Source organism: Diabrotica virgifera, chromosome 2 (assembly GCF_917563875.1).
Source record: "Diabrotica virgifera virgifera chromosome 2, PGI_DIABVI_V3a".
Taxonomy (NCBI): Eukaryota; Metazoa; Arthropoda; class Insecta; order Coleoptera; family Chrysomelidae; genus Diabrotica; species Diabrotica virgifera.
In genome coordinates this window covers 232,090,201-232,108,754 of record NC_065444.1, presented here as the reverse complement: position 1 = coordinate 232,108,754, position 18,554 = coordinate 232,090,201, and the positions used below count along the sequence as shown (strand labels likewise).

At 31.6% G+C, this 18,554-nt stretch overlaps 1 protein-coding gene across 4 annotated transcripts in view; it reads left to right on the top strand.

Annotated features, from left to right (window-relative positions):
• LOC114335390 (solute carrier family 26 member 6-like) overlaps positions 1 to 18,554 on the top strand; it is a 210,101-nt gene that overhangs the window by 62,236 nt on the left and 129,311 nt on the right. The window contains exon 1 of one of the 4 annotated variants that reach the window (XM_028285622.2): positions 7,492 to 7,582. The exons of the other annotated variants lie outside the window; for them this stretch is intronic. The gene's annotated coding sequence lies outside the window, so the exon portion shown is untranslated. Of the gene's footprint in view, positions 1 to 7,491; positions 7,583 to 18,554 lie in introns of those variants that run through there. 4 annotated transcript variants of the gene reach the window in all.

The window sequence follows — 18,554 nt, the reverse complement described above, 5'->3', positions numbered from 1 at the left end:
AGAAAATTTCTTTGTACCCTATATTTTAACACAAACGTGATTGAAAAGCTAAATTTTAAATTTCGTCGCTCAACATTTGCGAGTAGATTTTCACGAATCACGAATTCACGAATCTTCACTTTTGCTTGAAAAAATTCATATCGTTTATTAGAATAAAATACTGAAATCTTGAAACAGGTAGATACCAGTGTCGTCAGAAAGGTGAGAACTACATACTGTAAAAATTTCAAAAAAAATATTAAAATTGAACATAGTTGTAGCGAGGTAAACGTAAAAAAAACGTGATTTTATTTTTTTTTATATTCAGGGTAACATTGCAATTTTGACAATGACCAAAAACATAAAGTATGACTAAAATTAGCCATTCACCTCACCGTGGTCAGTACCTGGTCATTTTAGGGGGTGCCTGCCTCTCGCCTATAATAAAAAACACATGTTGATCATATTAAAGTTTAAAATGTTATTTTAAAATTTTTTACAATTAGGGGCAGTTTTCACCCTTAAAAAACCAAAAGCGTACAACGGCTCAATACAGAAAATGAACTAGAGGGTAAAATGAGCCTAATTCCAAATTTTTGTAAAAATCGATACTGGACAAAAAAATTGCGAAGTTTTGCCATTTTTCCAGCTCCATTTCCTGGTCTATATGTTCAAATCGTGATAAGTAGTTGAAACCATCAAAACAAAGAGACGCACACTCATCAAAAAAGCACGTGAGATTATACTCCTATAATCAACATTTACTGAATCGATCCAGGAAGAGTCTACTTCAACTAGTAAAGGTTGAATTAAATTTTTCAAATCAACTTTTACTGCTCGTTTTAGTTGGAGTTGACTCGAACTAGAAATAGTCAACTCTAACTAAGAATCAAATTGAACTGTAACATAATACTTTGTCACTTCACTGTGGTAGAGGAGCCCAAGCGGGGATTTTTGCAGTTACTCGAGCACGTCAGATTATCATATGGGGAGAAACCTAGTACCCTGTAGATGTACCTCTACCATATATTGGCTCTTAATACCAGGGGAGTTCGTTAAGGGGGGTCCGAAAAAAAATCTATCCTTATAAAAACTCGAAATCGCCAGATTAAGATAAGGTAAGTTAAGTACATGCAAAACAGTGTATATTTAAAAAATCTGACGATTTGAGCGGAGCGTAAGGAAATGGGTGAGTCACAAATAGGGATGGCGGTTTTTGACAAAACACCGGTTTTCGGTTATACCGGTTTTTTTTTGCTTACGGTTTAACCTGGCGGTTATAACCGGCCAAAAAAACTGTCAGACAAAATAAATGTGCCGTTTTCGTGGTCTGACCGTTCCAAATTTTTAACCCGTTCCACAATTAAAACTGCCCCTGTTCCAGTGTTCCCATATATCAAAGTTTATTAGACTAGACACCCTTAAGCTATTAACAAATTTTCAGCTTGCTATTAATCAACTTTTTTTCATACGCGGGATCCAGACCTATTGGTATATTCCTCCTGATAACTACTTTTTTAAGTATTAATAACCAAACATTTCTGCATTCTATTAATGTCTTTAATGCAAAAATTGCTTCATTGAGTAGGATGCTTTCTTGATTTTTTTTCGCTTTCTGATTTTTTCATAATAATTGACGCATTTTTCCATTAAACTTTTGGTTCATTATCCGAAGGATATTTGCAGATCTGAGATCTATCAAAGTCTTAAGATGTATGATCATTTATACTAACATTTAGTTTTCTTAAATTTTCTCACAAATAAAAATATTTAACATAACACTGGTAACATCTATTGATTGGTTTCGGACAAAATGGAGTTTGTTGTTTTAAATGTTGTAATGTATCTATGTATTTCCGAAAAGGCTTTTATATAATGGAATTGTTTCCTTCACTGCCCTTATTACGAGTACCTATTTCAGGATTTTTTTTGGTGTTTTGTTGTTTTCTTTCTTTAATTTTGGGAGATTCCTTATTTAGGAATGATAATGGATATTATTTTTTTATCACCGTTAGCAAGTTTGTTTCTTCCAAAAGGTTACTTTCGTTGGAGCTGTTTAGTCTAGTAGTTATTTAAATATCTGCTAGTGTGACTTGATTTTCTGTAGACTTGTCACTTATCTTTTATCCTCCTTTTTGATTAATACCTCCAAAAATGATAGTAAGTAGCTGTTTTCATGTCCCATGAGAAATTGAACGATTCTTCTTTAGAGTAGATGTTTATTAAATCTTTTATACCACTTTTAGTCGGTGAAGTTTTATGGAAAACACATGATCTACATATTTACACCAAACTGCGCGTTTTGGTACCAATTGTATACAAAATTAGTTTCAAAGTTTTGATGAATGCCATCGAAGTAAAAGTATCTTAGAAAGATTATTGTCTAATTAAAATTAGGTGTTATCCTCACATTTATACAGCTAATACATTTAATTTTGTTTTAGTTTTCAGTGAATCATTTGCTAGTCTGGTTCTGTTATTAAAAATAATAATAGTTTAACCACAAATTGTAAAGTTAATTTTTACACATGTCTTTTCAGAATTTTCTGAAAATGATTTCCGGATTAGGAGACTTCAAACCAGAATTAATTATGGTTCATTAATTCTGGTTGAATCCACTTAAAAATATTTTTGTCCTATTTTATTATTAGAATTTAAAGTCATACCTTTATCGCTGCCACTGAGTCTACTTAATTTGCCATAAGAGATCTTAAGATTTAAAAACTATCTATCCTCTATCACCGGTTATGTCCCTTTCATTAATATGTATGTCTACATGTAGACAGTGGCGTGCTGGAACTTTTCAAGCGGCCCGGTGATTTTATAGAAAAGCGGCCTTTCATCCTTATTTTACCTTCTATTATAAGGATAATTCATGCATTACTTATAAAATCAAAAGAACAAAAATATAAATTATTTTTAAATCAAACACAAAACTTTGAATTTAATGATTTTTTTTAATGTGCTATATTTTTTTATTTTAAGAATACGCAATCTTACAAATAATACATGACATGTATGACAATATTGTATGCAGTAAGGCAGAAATCATAATTTCCTGAATAAATATGATATGAATTTGATGTAATTAAGTTAAAAGTAAAATAAAATTTTGAGAATTTTTTAAATATGTATGTATGTATTAAGTTGAATCTTAGTAAAACAATTATACAAGAGGGTTCAAATACAAGTACAGTGCAAATACTTTAATTTAACAATATTTAAAATGTTAATACAACGCAATAATCAAAACATTCTTTTGCAATTATTTTATAAAATAATTACTTAACTCTCGATCAATAATTTCCGCATTAAAGTAGGTTTTTGAACAAATTTGTCGAACTTCATCATTTTTAAGCTCATACAAAGCTTCCTTTTCTATAGACATTAGCATAAAATAATGTTTCCAAGTGACCTTTTTTTAACCGATTTCTTAACCGAAGTATTTCTTAACCGATTTTTTATGTATTTCAAAGTTGAAGTTGAAAAGCTTCTTTCGCAAGATACTTGTATCACTTAAAGAGTTAATAAATGCTTATATACTATTTAAATTTGGATAAGCACCCTGATATAAGTTGTACTTAAGCAAAACAGCGTAAAATCAAGCTACACAATCTTTACCTTTTTTAGTACCACACGGAGGTAAAGCTTTCACGATATCAGCAACATTCTCATTATATGTTACTTTATGTTCATTATCACTTAGATTAATAATATCATCCTTCAAAATTAACTAATCATTAACTAGATATTCTATAATTTCAGTATTTTGCAAAATTCTATTTTTTAATAAAATCCATTTAGCAGCAAAATCCACGAATTCTTCTCTAATTTCAGTCGCGGATATAGTCGCAAAATTTCTTAATTTTTCAGTGGGTAAATGAGTTAAATGCAGTTAAAGATATACCATTTTTCAGTGTATCAATATTTCTAGGATGTAGAGTGCTTATATCATCAGAAAACGATTTGTCTTGATCAAATCTTTTTTGATACTTCCAATAATTCGGTCAAAAATGTGCAAGATGTTTTTCGATTTTTTTATTCTGCAGAGTAGGTACATATATTATGTTTTAAGGAAATTGGAAAACCATAAATACACTTGTACGTATGAAAATAAATCTTATTCATCTACTTCAACTGTATTTTACAATTAAAAAAAAATTGAAATTTTTTGAAATCTTTAGGTAATTATTATTATTAGCAAAATTAACATTCGATTAGACATTAAAAATTATTTTTTTGTTACATCTAAAATTTTATGTGAAAAAAACCTTTTTGACCGGCCTCAAGAGGCCGCGGCCTCACGGTGATTGCACCGATTCATTTATATGGCCAGCACTCCACTGCGGCTGTAGATAGGTAGTACCACAGCTTAAAGCTAAATATCTTACTTTGGTATTTCACTAAAACAAAACAACAATCAAAGAAAAAATCTACATCGGTAAGTGTTTTTCTTAAATATTACGATTTTTTTAAGTCAATTTTTAAGATATATTTACACACATCACACTTACGCAGGTTTTTATTTAGACTTATGAGTGATAGGAAATTTCTCTCCGTTGTTCTTTCTAGATGTCTTTTTCTTGTCTGAGTAATATTTTTAAATATTCATCTCTGGTTTATCTAAGACACCCTTTCTTTATTTATCTACATGGATATTATTTTTTTTTTATAACCGTTAGCAAGTTTGTTGTATGTTGTATGTATGTCTACGTGTAGACAGTGGCGTGCTGGAACTTTTCAAGCGGCCCGGTGATTTTATAGAAAAGCGGGCTTTCATCCTTATTTTACCTTCTATTATGAGGATAATTCATGCGTTACTTATTAAATCAAAAGAACAAAAATATAAATTATTTTAAAATCAAACACAAAACTTTGAATTCAATGATTTTTTTTAATGTGGTATATTTTTTTATTTTATGAATACGCAATCTTACAAATAATACATGACATGTATGACAATGCAGTAAGGCAGAAATCATAATTTCCTGAATAAATATAATATGAATTTGATATAATTAAGTTAAAAGTAAAATAAAATTTTGAGAATTGTTCAATTATGTATGTCTTAAGTTGAATCTTAGTAAAACAATTATACAAGAGAGTTCAAATACAAGTACAGTGCAAATACTTTAATTTAACAATATTTAAAATGTTAATACAACGCAATAATCAAAACATTCTTTTGCAATTATTTTATAAAATAATTACTTAACTCTCGATCAATAATTTCCGCATTAAGTAGGCTTTTGAACAAATTTGTCGAATATCATCATTTTTAAGCTCATACAAAGCTTCTTTTTCTATAGCCATTAGCATAAAATAATGTTTCCAAGTGATCTTTTTTTAACCGATTTCTTAACCTAAGTATTTCTTAACCGACTTTTTATGTATTTCAAAGTTGAAGTTGAAAAGCTTCTTTAGCAAGATACTTGTATCACTTAAAGAGTTAATAAATGCTTATATGTTATTTAAATTTGGATAAGCACCCTGATATAAGTTATACTTATGCAAAACAGCGTAATATCAAGCTATACAATCTTTACATTTTTTAGCACCACACCGAGGTGAAGTTTTCACGATATGAACAACATTCTCATTATATGTTACTTTATGGTTATTATCACTTAGATTAATAATATCATCCTTCATATTTTCTGAACTAATCGTTAACTCGATATTCTATAATTTCAGTATTTTGCAAAATCCTATTTTTTAATAAAATCAATTTAGCAGCAAAATCCACGAGTTCTTCTCTAATTGTAGTCGCGGATAGAGTCGCAAAATTTCTTAATTTTTCAGTAGGTAAATGAGTTAAATGCAGTTAAAGGTATACCATTTTTTATGGTATCAAGATTTCTAGGATCTAGAGTGCTTATATCATCAGAAAACGATTTGTCTTGATCAAATCGTTTTTTGATACTTCCAATAATTCGGTCAAAAATGTGCAAGACGTTTTTCGATTTTTTTATTCTGCAGAGTAGGTACATATTATTATGTTTTAAGGAAATTGGAAAACCATAAATACACTTGTACGTATGAAAATAAATCTTATTCATCTACTTCAACTGTATTTTACAATTAAAAAAAAATTGAAATTTTTTGAAATGTTTAATTAATATTATTAGCAAAATTAACATTCGATTAGACATTAAAAAATATTTTTTTTTGTTACATCTAAAATTTTATGTGAAAAAAACCTATTTGACCGGTCTCAAGAGGCCGCGGCCTCTCGATGATTGCACCGATTCATTTATATGGCCAGCACGCGACTGCGGCTGTAGATAGGTAGTACCACAGCTTAAAGCTAAATATCTTACTTTGGTATTTCACTAAAACAAAACAGCAATCAAAGAAAAAAGCTACATCGGTAAGTGTTTTTCTTAAATATTACGATTTTTTTAAGTCAATTTTTAAGATATATTTACACACATTACACTTACGCATATTTTTTTTATCACCGTTAGCACGTTTGTTTTTTCCAAAAGGGTACTTTCGTTGGAGCTGTTTAGTTTAGTGGTTATTTAAATATCTGCTAGTGTGACTTGATTTTCTGTAGACTTGTCACTTATCTTTTATCCTCCTTTTTGATTAATACCTCCAAAAATGGTAGTAAGTAGCTGTTTTCATGTCCATGAGAAATTAAACGATTCTTCTTTAGACTAGATGTTAAACAAATCTTTTTTACCACTTGTAGTCGATGAAGCTTTATGGAAAACACATGATCTACATATTTACACCAAACTGCGCGTTTTGGTACCATTTGTATACAAAATTAGTTTCAAAGTTTTGATGAATGCCATCGAAGTCAAAGTATCTTAGAAAGATCATTGTCTAATTAAAATTAGGTGTTATCCTCATATTATTAACAGCTGTTACATTTAATTTTGTTTTAATTTTCAGTGAATCCTTTGCTAGTCTGGTTTTGTTATTAAAAATAATAATAGTTTAACCATAATTTGTTAAAGTTAATTTTTACACATGTCTTTTGAGAATTTTCTGACCATGATTTCCGGATTACGAAACTTCAAACCAGAATAAAAAATTTAATTTTCAATATAATTAATTCTGGTTGAATCCCCTTAAAAATATTTTTGTCCTATTTTAATATTAGAATTTAAAATCATACCTTTATCGCTGCCACTGAGTCTACTTAGTTTGCCATAAAAGATCTTAAGATTTAAACACTATCCCTCCTCTATCTCCGGTTTATTAATAAAAAAAAAACAAATTAACAGTACAAAAATAAATACAACAAAAAATACAAAAAAAAAATAAAAATTTACAAAAAAAAATGTACAACCAAAACAGAGTATTATTTAGATAATAATTGTAGATAATAAAATTAGTTTGTTATGTATTTAGAGTTAGAAATACAAAAAAAATTCCTCTGATTGAAAAATCTAATTTGTTTGTTTTTAAAATAACAAAATGTCTGGCTAATTGGCTCGGCCAAGGCCATCAAATTCACAAAAAAAAATCTCCGGTTAGGTCCCTTTCATTAATGTGTATGTCTACCTGTAGATAGGTAGTACCACAGCTTAAAGTTAAATATCTTACTTTGGTATTTCACTAAAACAACAATCAAAGAAAAACTACATCGGTAAGTGTTTTTCTTAAATATTACGATTTATTTAAGTCAATTTTTAAGATATATACACACATCATACTTATGAAGGTTTTTATTCGCACTTATGAGTGATAGGCAATTTCTCTCCCTTGTCCACTCTAGATGTCTTTTTCTTGTCTGAGTAATATTTTTTAAATATTCGTCTCTGGTTTATCTAAGACACCCTTTCTTTATATGGATATTATTTTTTTTATCACCGTTATCAAGTTTGTTTTTTCCAAAAGGGTACTTTTGTTGGAGCTGTTTAGTTTAGTGGTTATTTAAATATCTGCTAGTGTGACTTGATTTTCTGTAGACTTGTCACTTATCTTTTATCCTCCTGGTTGATTAATGCCTCAAAAAATGGTAGTAAACTGCTGTTTTTATGTCCCATGAGAAATTGAACGATTCTTCTTTAGAGTAGATGTTCATTAAATTTTTCTACCACTTTTAGTCGATGAAGCTTTATGAAAAACACATGATCTACATATCTACACCAAACCGTTTTTGTACCATTTGTATACAAAATTAGTTTCAAAATATTGATGAATGCCATCGATGTCAAGGTATCTTAGAAAGATGATTGTCTAATTGAAATTAGGTCTTATCCTCACATTATTAACAGCTAATACCTTTAATTTTGTTTTAGTTTTCAGTGAATCCTTTGCTAGCCTGGTTTTATTATTAAAAATAATACCTAATAGTTTAACCATAAATTGTTAAAGTTAATTTTTACACATATTTTTTCAGAATTTTCTGAAAATGATTTCCGGATTAGGAAACTTCAACCCAGAATAAAAAATTTAATTTTCAATATAATTAGTTCTGGTTGAATCCCCTTAAAAATATTTTTGTCCTATTTTATTATTAGAATTTAAAGGCATGCCTTTATCGCTGCCACTGAGTCTACTTAATTTGCCATAAAAGATCTTAAGATTATAACACTATCCCTCCTCTATCTCCGGTTAGGTCCCTTTCCTTTCATTAACATTAATGTGTAATATGTCTACCGTCTACCTGTAGATAGGTAGTACCACAGCTTAAAGTTAAATATCTTACTTTGGTATTTCACTAAAACAACAATCAAAGAAAAAAACTACATAGGTAAGTGTTTTTCTTAAATATTACGATTTTTTAAGTCAATTTTTAAGATAACATACAGGGTGTTTCATTAATAATTGTCCATGTAGTAAGTGGAGAAACCTTAGCACAAAATACGAAGATTTAACCTAAAACACTTAAATAAAATGTTGTTCCTTACTGAGTTACAGGGTGTTTTATTTAAAAATTTAAAAACTATTTTTGCTCAGCATTTTAAAACTATTCGATGTATCCTTTTCATATTTGGCAGAAAGTGCGATTACTAGACACCCTACTAAATTATGATAAACAAACGTTTCTAGCTACTACCAGAGGCGTACGACAGGGATGATGAATGGTTGACCTTTCTCAAATTCTACGCCACTGGAGGAATTACTATTTGAGTACCATTTTTAGATTCTACAATACTTTCTACGTAAATAATATACTCTTCATTGGTAACGATAAAGTCATTAGTTTTCGAGATATTTGAAGTTAAATATGAAACAACACAGTTATTTTGATTAATTTATATGATTCATATGATTAAAATTTAAAAATTATTTTTAATACCCAGTACTTTAAAGCTATTTGGCGTATCCTTATCATACTTGGCAGACAGTGTAGGTACTGTACATCCTACTAAATTAAGATAAATAAACGTTTCTAGCTACTACCAGAGGCGTACGACAGGGGATAGTGATTGGTTGACCCTTCCCAAATTCTACTCCACTGACCAAATTACTATTTTAGTGTAATTTTTTGATTTTGCAATACTTTTTATGTAAATAATATACTCTTTATTCGTAACGACAAAATGATTCGTTTTCGAGATATTTTAAATTAAAAATGAAGCGACACAATACACTAATCAAAATAACCGTGTCGTTTCATTTTTAACTTCAAATATCTCGAAAACTAATGACTTTATCGTTACCAATGAAGAGTATATTATTTTCTTAGAAAGTATTGGAGAATCCAAAAATTGAACTAAAATAGCAATTTCGCCAGTGGCGTAGAATTTGGAAAGGGTTAACCATTCACTTTCCCCCGTCCTACGCCTCTGGTAATAGCCATAAACGTTTGTTTAACATAATTTCGTAGTTTGTATAGTACCTAAACTTCCTGCCAAGTATGAAAAGGATACGTCGAATAGTTTTAAAATGCTGAGCAAAAATAATTTTTAAATTTTTAGATAAAACACCCTGTAACTCGGTAAGGAACCACATTTGATTTAAGTGTTTTTGGTTAAATCTTCGTATTTTTTGCTAAGGTTTCTCCAGTTACGATATGAACAATTATTAATGAAACACCCTGTATACACACATCACACTTACGCAGGTTTTTATTCAGACTTATGAGTGATAGGTAATTTCTCTCCATGGTCCTCTCTAGATGTCTTTTTCTTGTCTGAGCAATATTTTTAAATTTTCATCTCTGGTTTATCTAAGACACCCTTTCTTTATTTATCAGTTCTAAATGTGCAAATCGCTATCTCTTCTATAGCGATTCAGCTCAATTCGCACTCTGGCCTCCCCCAGCATCAACCTCCAAGCATCCTTATCCTTGGCAGCTCTCCTCCAGTTGTCCGCCCTCAGTGTCTCTTTAGCATCTGTTCTAACATCATCTATCCACCTCTTTATTTGTCTTCCTACTGACGGACGTCCCACCATAGTTCCACGAAACGTTGTACTAAGTGTGCTCTGTTATTATCTTTCCTTATATGTCCCATTTTATTCTCTTCTTGCAGTACCGTCTTCTATCGGAGGTTGGCTACCATCAAAGCAATCTTAACTTTGTTGGCTGCAACTCTAAACAACTGTATTGAACTGCACCCATACCGCTTCCTTAAATTTCGCAACCAGGAAATCCTTCTACGTCCCACATTCCTCTTTCCCGAGATTTTTCCTTTGATTATGAGTCTTAGCAGAGAGTACTTTTCTCCTCCCATTATATGGCCTAGATATTCCAGTTTTTTCGTTTTATGGTTTTTATCACTTCGCATTCCTTCCGGGAAAAGATAAAGAGATTTTAAATACAATTAAAGTCAGAAAACTGCAATATCTGGGACATGTTATGAGGGGCGAGCGTTATAACTTGTTACAATTGATAATGCAAGGAAGAATACAGGGTAGAAGGAGTCGCGGAAGAAGACGCATCTCCTGGTTAAACAATTTGAGGGCTTGGTTTAATTGCACTTCTGCTGATCTCTTTAGAGCAGCGGTATCGAAAGTGCGAATTGCCGTGATGGTTGCCAACCTTCTTAGAGGAGATGGCACATGAAGAAGAAGAATTCCTTCCCCATCTTCAGCAAAACATCTTGATTTGTTACTCTTTCTGTCCATGGTATTTTCCACATTCTCCTATAGCACCACATCTCGAATGCCTCCACGTTTTTGATGTTTATCTTTTTCAGTGTCCAAGCTTCCATGCCGTACAGCAGAACAGAGAAAACATATCACCTTAACATTCTCGTTCTTAAGTTTATATTTATGTCCCGGCTGCATAGGAACTTTTTCATTTTGACAAACGATTGTCTCGCTATCTCTATTCGCCTCTTGATTTCTCTTGTCTGGTCATTAGTGTCAGTGAGCCAAACCCCTAAATATTTGTAGGACGTAACTCTTTCAACTGGCTGATTATTTATGGTTAAATTCACATTGGTGTATAGCTTCTTTGTTATAATCATGAATTTAGTCTTTTTGATGTTCAGTTATAGACCATACTTATTGGTATGAGTGTTTATGTTTTTCATCAAATACTGTAAATTTGCTAGGTTATCTGTTACTATTAGGGTGTCATCAGCGTATCGTATATTGTTAATTAACTCTCTGTTAATGTTCACACCAATGTTTTGCTCTAGGAGCGCTTCCTGACATATTGTTTCGCTATATATATTGAATAGTAGTGGAGAAAGCACACAACCCTGAGGCACACCTCGACGAATCCCAATTTTTTCGTTTAACTCATTATCAACCTTGATTTTTGCTGTTTGTCCCCAGTACAAACTGGATATGATGTTAATATCGCGACTGTCGATGTTTTTGCTTCTTAGGATTTCATACAGCTTTTGGTGTCTGACATCTTTGCATTAACACACTCAGACCAAACAAAGCTTCCCGTGTTCCCAGTCCACTTCTGAATCCAAACTGTGTGGCGCTTATGTCTTCTTCTAATTTATTAAATATTTCTTTGTGAATTATTTTTAAAAATACTTTTAGTGTGTGACTCATCAATGCTAGAGTTCTGTAGTCTACAACATAATACGTCCCATATTATGTTTCTATTGGTTGTATCGTGGTTTTATATATATTTTATTTTGAATTTCCTTGTAGATGTCTTTGGATGCAAATTAATGCGAAAAAGGAAAGTATGCTTTGCTGGCAAGTATTACCCTTTTCCGTATTTCTGGTATGTAAGCTGTTTTATATTTTCAATTTTGAAATTTGTTACGTTTCGTTGTTTCCTTGTTTGCATTAGAGCTCTAGTTTTATATCTACTCTGACGGATAGCCCTATTTCCTATTTCTGTTGCATTTTCTTTAAGTTCGACATAAAGTTCTGTGATGTCTCTTCGTTTCGAAATCTACGGTTTGCCCCATAGAGTTTACACTGTCTGTGTATATCACAATTTACATAGACGTATTAAACAATATCCAATAATATTCCATCAACTCAATTTTCCTCATTTAATAACAGTTCTTATTCCTTTCTATCCCTCTCACAATTTACAGAAATCAACAGTTTTCTCTTGTTTTATTTATTAATCTCCTAATTAATATGCAACCAACCAGGAGCGGATACAGAGGGGGGTCAACGGGTCCATGCCCCCCCTATTTTATTTAGTCTATAAGCATTTTTTTATTATTTATTATTTTTTTCTGTCAACTCTTATTTTCAAACGATCAGTAAGTGAGTACGTCTGGACCCCCCTATTATGAATTTCTAGATCCGTGCCTGCAACCAACCATATTTCAATTTAAAATTTTTATATTGAACATATTATTACCCCATTAAAATACCATTATTTTTTCATTCATACTTCTTTCATCTCTTATTTCAGTATTTTGACTCAATATCATTCTTTTATTCACTACATTAAGTTCACAACCTAGAATCCTTGATTTTTTCGGATATGACTATACATTTGAATTTCCTACATTTTTCACTCTATTCACTCTTCACTCATTTTTCATTCTCACTCTCTTTTTCATTACTATTAAAATTAAAAATAAATTCTCAGCTATCAATAATTAATTAATTTTACTCCAATATCTTAACATTTATCAATACAAATCTAAACTTTCAATATTTCATTATGCAGCAAATTTTTACATTCAGGGCTCTACAATCAAAGGAAAAAAACTTTTTTGGTTAAGATACTTACATCTCTTTCAACTATACTTTTCTCATTTAATATCAGTTCTTATTCCATTCTACACTTCGCACAATTTACAGATATTAATAGTATTTTCTTATTCTACTAATAATTAGTCTCCTGAAACATATGCAACCAACCATGTATTCAATACCAATATTTTTTACTCTACATACTATTACTCCATTAAAATACCATTTGTTTTTAAATACTTTTAGACAATTTCAACAATATTCATTCATCACAATATCACAACTTTACTTAATTAAATTTAATTTTTCCACTCAGTTAATTATGAAAAACAGTTTATGACGTCACATAATGTTTGAGCAGACTTTTGCTTTTAAATTCAGTGTGTACTAATGAATGTATTACAACTCATTAACCTTTATTTACAAATTAGAACTCAGAAAACTTTTTTAATACCTGCATATTTTAATATACCAATTTAAAATTAAATTCTAATTCTTTTTGTTAAAAATTTTTCGGATGACAGATGAAAAATCCACCTAACTTCCTTTGTCATCCTGTCATACATTTCTGGCACCAAACTGTCTAATATTCAGTTGGTCGTTACCCCTCACTATAACACAAGTACCGTGGGCAATTTTCGAGCAAGGATGAAATACATTCACATGTGATCTTTAAAATCTTAACACATCGACTTTATGTCGACTACTTATTAATATACATAGAATATAACAATATTGTAATTTAGATGTTTTTACACCTATTGAAGTGGCTAGTTACAATTACTTGTACACTGGACGTAAGTAACCACACTTTCTTATTTTTTCAACTGTCAAAATTTCACCCTTTTGCATTTTAAACTTAGTGGTTCACTTATTTCCAGGTTTACACTGGTGATGGTCAGTTTGACCGAAAACGTTTTGTACTTCCACTCCCTTGTGGATAAATTTTAATAATTTTAATAAATTCATATGCCTACATACAACAGAAGTGTTTACTTCATTCCACGTTGTTATATTGAAGGTATACAGCTAGGTATACTGTAAACTACAGGGTTTTTATCTTTTTAAAGTTTTATTAAACAATATGTTTTTTGGGTTTACAAACATTTTTCTTATAACATATTCCATACATTACAATTAGACATAGTCGAAGACATCCCATCTTTCTGTTTTAACCCCTTAGTAAGAGGGGTATATCTTCTTCTACTTTTGTGTAGACATCATTTTTATAAGTTTTTTCAACATGTCTCCAGTAAGTTGTCGTTCCATTGTTTTCGTTTTTTTTTTCAGTTTTTCCACTGATCGTCTTTCTATTGAGACCATCTCCCGCCGTCCTTACTACTCTATTTTTTGTCATTCGACTTATGTCGTTGTTCCATTCTACTGTTCTGATTCTTATGCAGTTCTCCACCTTTCATATCCGGTTTATATCAGATTTCTACTTCTAGCTCTGTCTATAGTATGTTACCGCACAACACAATATATCATGCATTTTTACAGGTTCATCCACTGCATAAGTTGGGGCTTATTTATATGCAGGCCGTTTGCCAAAGTCGACTGCGCGGTTTACCTGTTTTACTTGATCTCACCCTAATGCCGCCTTGGAAGTTTCACCCTAATACCAAGGAAAATAGAGGGAAAACAGGTTAGTCGCGATGTTTGCGTTGGCGAACCGCCCTATATGAACAAGGCTTTCATCATCAGCCTCTCTCAATCCACTGCTGGATATAAATAGGCCTCCCCTGTTTGTCTCCAAAGTGTTCTATCTTGTGCTTTCTGCATTCAGTTTTTTGTTGTCTTTCGTAAGTCGTCTTGCCATCGTGTTGGTGGTCTTCCTCTGCTACGTTTATTGGCTCTTAGTCTTCATTCAACTAGTTTGCGAGTCCATCTTCCGTCCTTCATTTTGGCATTCTGGCCATTTCCATTTTAAGTTACAGCTTCTTTCAATGACGTCTATGACTTTGGTCTTAGCTCATACATTTCCGTTTCTAATCCTGTCTCGCAGAGTGGCCACTATCATTGATCGCTTCATTCTTCTCTGCGCTACTCTTAGTTTTTGTGCGTTTTTCTTTGTGAACTATAATATTTCTGCACCATAGGTCATCACCGGTAGCACGCATTGGTCGAAAACTTTTTTCTTTATGTTAGTTGCAATATCACTTTTAAAAATTTTCCTAAGAGCTCCGTATGCTGCCCATCCTTGTATTATTCTTCTGGATACTTCGGTTGTTTGATTGTCCTTACATATCTTAATTTCGTGACCCAGATATATATATTTGTCTACCAGTTCTATTTGTTAATTTTGTATTTCAAGATGTTTACTTGGTACTAAGTTCGTCATATAATTTGTTTGAGTTATATTCATTTTTAAGCCTATTTTATGACATGCTGTACTAAGTTCCTCCAACATTTTCTTTATTTGTCCCAAATCGTTTGCAATCAGGACTATATCGCTTGCGTAGCTTAGGTGGTGTAGCATCTGTCCGTCCACATTTATTCCTTTATCACCCCATTCGAGGGTTTTGATCGCCTTTTCTAGAGCCGATATGAAAAGTGTAGGTGACAACGTATCCCATTAACGGATATCTCTTTGAATTTTTATTTGGTTGCTGTTAGCGTGTAGTTGTATCGAACTTTATTATTTCATTAGCCTCGAATATCGGCTATAAATGCGACTCTCGTTTAGGGCTTCTATAACACTGTCGAGTTCTACTGAGTCGAATGCTTTGTGGAAATCTACGAATGCTAAAACTAAGGGCTTGTTGCTCATCGAAAAATCCATAGAATATATTCTATGGATTTTTCGATAAGTTGTTTTATTGTTTTCAGGTGATCGTTGGTTAGAAAGTTTGCTCTGAATCCAGCATATTCTCTACTTTGATATAGGTCTAATTTCTTGTCTAATCTTGTGGTGATTACTCTCGTGAAAAGTTTATAAAAATAACTTAACAAGGCTTTAGAGGAGGCTTATTTTATTTTACAGTTTGTAGCAATTCAATTTTTACAGATTTATCTGAAAATACTTATTTACGTTACAAGACCGAAAAGTGGTATTTTTCAGGTCCAGCCAAGCAGATTTAAGGGCGAAACCTGGAAGCTTAGGGAGACCTGAAAAACACTAATTTTCGGTCGCGTGACATACATTTTTTTAAAACCGACATTTTGAAGTAAATTTTCTTCATTTTATTTTACTTTTTATAATAAAATGATTAACAAATACGAAAACTAGATACTCAATATAACTGCAATACTGATTAAAAACTAGAATAAATACATAGGTACATTAATTTTAAATATTAATGTTAAATATACAATTGTGACTGTTAAATATCAAAGAGAAGGTGTGTGTGAAATGCTAGAAATGTGTCTGTTAGGGACCCGAAAAAACTTGTCAATTCCTAACGTCATTTTCCGATCTTGACAGACATAACTGTATTTTCTGCCCAAAAAATTATCCAGAAAGTCGGTCTTAAAAAGATTAATGTTTCTGTCTATCAGCCACTAAACGATACAGTGGTACCTCGATATACGAGGGTAATTCGTTCCGTAACCTTGATCGTATGTCAAATTGCTCGTATGTCAAAGCAATTTTTCCCATTTAAATTAACTGAAATGTCATTAATCCGTTCCAGTCCCAAATAAAAACCACCTTAGTTGTTTTTGTTAATTGTTTTTAAATAAGGAAAATGTTTTTACAAGAAGAAACATTCATTTATAAGTAACAAAAAATACATACATATTCTGTAAAAACATAATAAAAAGTGAGGTGCTTACGGTAGCGCTTAATTTTTGTCAGTGGTCTTCGCTTTTTTCGTCACACTTTGCTCATTTTCATCTGCAGCTCGTTTAAAAAACTGTCCAAAGAGGTTTGTTTCTTCCTCTCTTTCATAAATCGCTCGTGCCTTCTCACATATGATGCTTTGTAAGGTTCCTCCTTGAAGCTGCTTCTCTGTCACCCATACCATCAGAGTAGTTTCTCCATCTTCTCATGGAGAGAAGTCCGGGGCTTGGAAATTATTGTAACGCCCTTAGCTGGCATTATACCATTTATCACCTCCTTCAAGTTAGAAGTAGGCAGTCAAAAAGATGCTTGACAAAAAGATGCGTTGTTACGTTGTTATGTTTTTTTTACTTTACTATACGGCATGGAAGCGTGGACAATAAAACAGTCTGAAATCAAAAAATTAAACTCTTTTGAAATGTGGTGCTACAGGAGAATCCACAGGATATCGTGGACTGAAAAAGTAACTAATATAGAGGTGTTACAAAGAATGAAGAAAGAATTTGAAGTCATAAAAACTGTTAAAATTAGACAGATTCAATATCTGGGTCATAAAATGAGGGGCGAGAAGTACGTATTACTTAGGTTAATTATGCAAGGGAAGATACAAGGGAAGAGAAACCCAGGATGACGCAAAATAACCTGGCTAAGAAATTTGAGAGAGTGGTTCGGTTGCAGCTCATTAGAATTATTCAGAAGTGCGGCCAATAAAATTAAAATAGCGATGATGATTTTCAACCTCCCATAGGGGAAGGAACCTGAAGAAGAAGTCAAAAAGAGGCATGAATTTTAATAAAAAGCGGTTTCTCGTATCTCAAATTTTGCTCTCATCTCAAAGCAAAACATCGCTCGACGGCGGCTCGTATCTCAAAACACTCGTATATGTATTAGGGCGCTCGTATATCGAGGTACCACTTTATTCTATTTCCTCCAAAAATCATTTGGCAGGCGTTCAATTTGACACAAAGGATAACTAGCGTCATCCATTACTTCACACACTTGCACTCTTCTGCGTAGAGTAGATTTTGAAGTTAAGGGTAAATATAGGTTAATTCCAATTCTTATCGTGGTACACTGGTTTAATTTTTAGTTAATTGGTAAATAATATAATTTTATTTTGTTTACTAATTTTTTTGAGAATATTATTATATTTACGCTAAACACATGGTGATTGCACAAAAATTATTTTGTAAATGCTAATCTTTTCATGAATCTATAAACGACTATCAAATGTCAAGATATACCAGAATATTTAAGCATTAAAAACTGTGTTAATAAACTGCATGTTAATAATTTTTTGTTTTTAACTTACAAATAATATTGGCTATCAGCACGTACCTATACTTGGTTGTGTGTAATTTCCAACCAGTTCCAGTCGACATAAAAATTTAACCAACATAGCAAGAAAATAATTACCTACTGCATTTACTAGACACTGGAACTGGGATCAGTGAACCGAGTAGACCTACATTTTAAAGGGTAAAAGTTTCTCGGATATATATATATATATCCGATATATAAATAATATAATTTTATTTTGTTTACTAATTTTTTTGAGAATATTATTATATTTACGCTAAACACATGGTGATTGCACAAAAATTATTTTGTAAATGCTAATCTTTTCATGAATCTATAAACGACTATCAAATGTCAAGATATACCAGAATATTTAAGCATTAAAAACTGTGTTAATAAACTGCATGTTAATAATTTTTTGTTTTTAACTTACAAATAATATTGGCTATCAGCACGT